Source organism: Sminthopsis crassicaudata, chromosome 2 (genome assembly GCF_048593235.1).
Source record: "Sminthopsis crassicaudata isolate SCR6 chromosome 2, ASM4859323v1, whole genome shotgun sequence".
Classification (NCBI taxonomy): Eukaryota; Metazoa; Chordata; class Mammalia; order Dasyuromorphia; family Dasyuridae; genus Sminthopsis; species Sminthopsis crassicaudata.
Genome location: NC_133618.1, coordinates 99,453,415 through 99,457,042, shown reverse-complemented (window position 1 = coordinate 99,457,042; position 3,628 = coordinate 99,453,415). Strand labels below are relative to the sequence as shown.

General features: G+C 31.7%; 1 non-coding gene across 1 annotated transcript; it reads left to right on the top strand.

Annotated features, from left to right (window-relative positions):
- Nucleotides 1–2,156: 2,156 nt before the first annotated feature.
- LOC141559311 (U4 spliceosomal RNA) lies at nt 2,157–2,291 on the top strand. Its single transcript, XR_012487362.1, has one exon. It is a non-coding gene; the product is annotated as a U4 spliceosomal RNA (small nuclear RNA).
- The last annotated feature ends 1,337 nt before the right edge of the window (nt 2,292–3,628 follow it).

Sequence of the window (3,628 nt, the reverse complement as noted above, 5' to 3'; positions counted from 1 at the left end):
GCATTTGTGGTTTTAGCACTCAAAAAAATCTATAAACATTAACAAGGTTTAAAAAAATGGCTGATGAGTAATAAGAGTGTTCCAAAAAGTCTCAGGGGTATAAAGAACAACTCATTATTGATTCAATTATGATTGAAGAAGCCACTCAAAAGCTTCATGACCTTGACACTACCATTATTGATTATTATAATTTTTTGACTAAAAAGAGCAAAAATAAAAAGGGAAAAAGGTTTTTGAAATGTGATGAGGAAGAAGGTCTTGAAGTGCCAGATCTCAAACTAGATTACAAACCAATAATCATCTAAATCAGTTGCTACCAGTTAATAATTAGAGATTGGTCAGCAGAACAGATTAATGATACATCATATAGAACAACAAAATAACAATTTAGTGTTTAATAAGCCACAAAAGCCCAGCTCCTGAGGTTGGAAACCACTATTCAATAAATTTTATGGAAACACTGCGAAACTATGAAAGGAATTAGGTTTAAACAACATCTGACACCATATACCAAGAACCATTTAAAATGGACACATTTTAATGGAGCACATAAAAGCTCACCATATAAACAAATAGAAGTGTTAAGGAAAAAAACCTTTTGAATGTAAGGATGGGGAATCATAAGATATGTAAGAGTTAAAGAATCTCACAGAAGGCAAAATGGACAGTTTTGATTGCATACAATTTTAAATTGAATAAACAAAAGAAGATGAAGTTACAGGAAACTACCTGAAGGCATTTGCATTAATTTAAATAATCATTTCCAAATATATAAAAATTGATTCAAATGTATAAAAATGAGAGAAATTTTTAAAAATGATAAATACTTAATTGATGAACAGCTGGTTCTCAAAGTCTAAATTCTGGTCTAACAGCTATATGGAAAATCCTTTAAAGGATTGAGAATTTTTTTTTAAAAATTGATGTAATTCTGGAATTTACCCTTTTATTCATCACATCAAGAAACTTGTAGGGAGGGAGAGGAAAAGAACATTGTATTGTATTGTATAAAACCTTACCTCATGAATTATTCGATCAGTTGTAGGAAATAAATTGGAAGTATTTCTAAAATTTTATTTATTTTTTCTACTTAAGCCTATTATTTATCTGTCCCAATACCCATCTGTTTCATTTTACTTAGGATTTTAACTTTATAAAATCCCTTGCACATGCTTCCTTCTCTTTTCTCTGTTTCCAATCTGGGGTAATTCTTCATTATATAATGCCAAGACTATTACAATATTAATACCTTCCTCTCCCCCACATTCTTTTAGTTCCCTTTTAAATTCTTAGAGGTCCAGAAGTGTTTTTCTTTCTTTTTGATTGGTAGATATAAAAATAAATAATAGAAAGATAGATGATAGATGCCAAACATTTCTAAATACTTATTATTTTATTTATTTGTTTGTTTATTTATTATATATACACACACTTATATATGTACCTGTAGGTCTAAGTATGTTTATACAGACAAAGTTAAACATTTATATCTCTAGTCCTGTGGCAACTAAGCAGCACAGCAGACAAAATGCCAAGAATGGAGTCAGAAAGAATAATCTTCTTTAGTTTAAATTTTACCTGAGACTAGGTGTATTACTCCAGGCAAGGCTAATTAACCATGTTTGCTCAGTTTCCTCTTTTGTAACATGAAGCCAGAGAAGGAAATGTCAAATAATTCCAGTATCTTCTCCAAGAAAACCCCAAATAGGGTCACAAAGATTTGGACATGATGAAAAATGACTCAACAACAAAAATTCTCAACAAAAATCAGCAGCACCTGACACATGGCAAGTGCTTAATAAATGTTTCTGGACTATTATACTTATTTGTTCAACAGAAAATAAACAATTAATTGTCTGCTGTGTGTCAGGAATTGTACTAAGTGATGGGATACAAAGGAAGGGCTGAGGTTACTGATTCTTCCTTATGTTGAATTGAGTATTGTTATCAAATCCTACTCTATCCTGATCTTCCTATGCCATATGCCTGGGGTGTAGCTACGTGGAATAATAGAAAAATGTATTGAACTAATTGTCAGGAAGACATGAATTCAATTTATTTCTCTATCAATTAATAGTTGAGTATAACTAGGCAATACACATAAAATCTTTAAGCTTCAATTTTCTCATATTTAAAATAAAGATAATAATATTGCCAGCTGTGCACAATGACAGTATGGTAGCCAATGAGGTTTATCTGAGGCATGATTATTGCTAATTGAAAACTTTTCCCAACAATAATAATACCTACCTCACAGTGATATGAATGTCAATTGAAATAATATACATAATTCGTTTTCTAAATCTTATAGTGCTATGTAATGTTAAGTATTAAAATTATCCCTGGTTGGTGTGCCAAATTGACAAAGTAAAGAATAGTTCTTTGGGAGAGTTCCAATCAATAAATGAATATATCCAAGTTACAGTTTAGTTTCCTCCTCCACTGTTATCATCCTCTATAATGCAACAAAGTTCTCTTGTTGACAGGTAGCTTTTATTGATAAAGCCATGATTACCAACTTAATCAAACTCAAAAAGTCATTTTCAAGTTTAACTAAATAAATAATATCATAAAGTCAGAAACTTATGTAAGCCTATATGCATTCTCTATGTGCTATCTATATCACTTCTGACAAGACAAAGGAAAATATGTGGAGACTGAGTATCTAAAAACCCCTTTGCCTAACCTTTATGCTATTGAACATCTCAGAGAAAGAAAGTATTCACAGTTTTAGAGCAGTTTCTGACTCTTAACTTTTTCAGTTCATATAACTTCACTTAATTTTGAGATACATTTGTTCATCTCTTAAGTGCCAAAAAATCCTAAGGATTCTTGAGAAAAATCAAACTCTGATCTCTCAAGTGTCTCACATTAGCAGTGTCATATAACAGACTGCCAAGAAATTCATATGGTACACTTCCAATGTCCTTCAGAATACTGGAGAAGTTCAAGGCCTGTCTTTCAGAAAAAAATAAATTTATGGGTTTTTTCATGTTCAGTTTGGTTTTATTTTAATTTCCCAATTCATAGGCAAATTTCACCATAAAATCCAAGTGTCAGTTGTCATTTCTTTTAAACTATCATAACATAAAGATGTCAAATTTAAGTTAGAGATATTTTCTTTTCATCTTGGTGGGCTTCATCTTTTTTTTTTTCTTATTGCTGTTGTAATGGGCCAGAACTCTGGAGAAATATACTTGAGGCAAGAATTCTTACAATAAGGTGTTAATTCAGTGGAATTGATAAGACAATGGTTATCTAGTTTAGCATGGTTATTAATAGGTCTCTAGTTCAGTATGATTTATTTAATCTTACAACAAATTATGGTTCCCTAGTGATATAATGATTAGCTTATATTCAGTATGATGAATGGATTTAATTTTAATAGAGTATTTAAGAGGTCAGAGTGAGACCTAAAGGAGGACTCCAAGAGACTTGAAGACAGAAACCCTCATGGTGGTTGGCTTGTTCTTCTACACTTCTCCACTGAGACCAAGGCCCATCTGAAGGTGCCCCAGAAAGGTAGCTCAGCCCCAGGTGAAGGAGACGTACTGTGAAGGAGATAATAAATACTTTGGATTTTATCCCTGACTATCCTTGTGGTGATTATTCTGTTGAAACCAAAGCC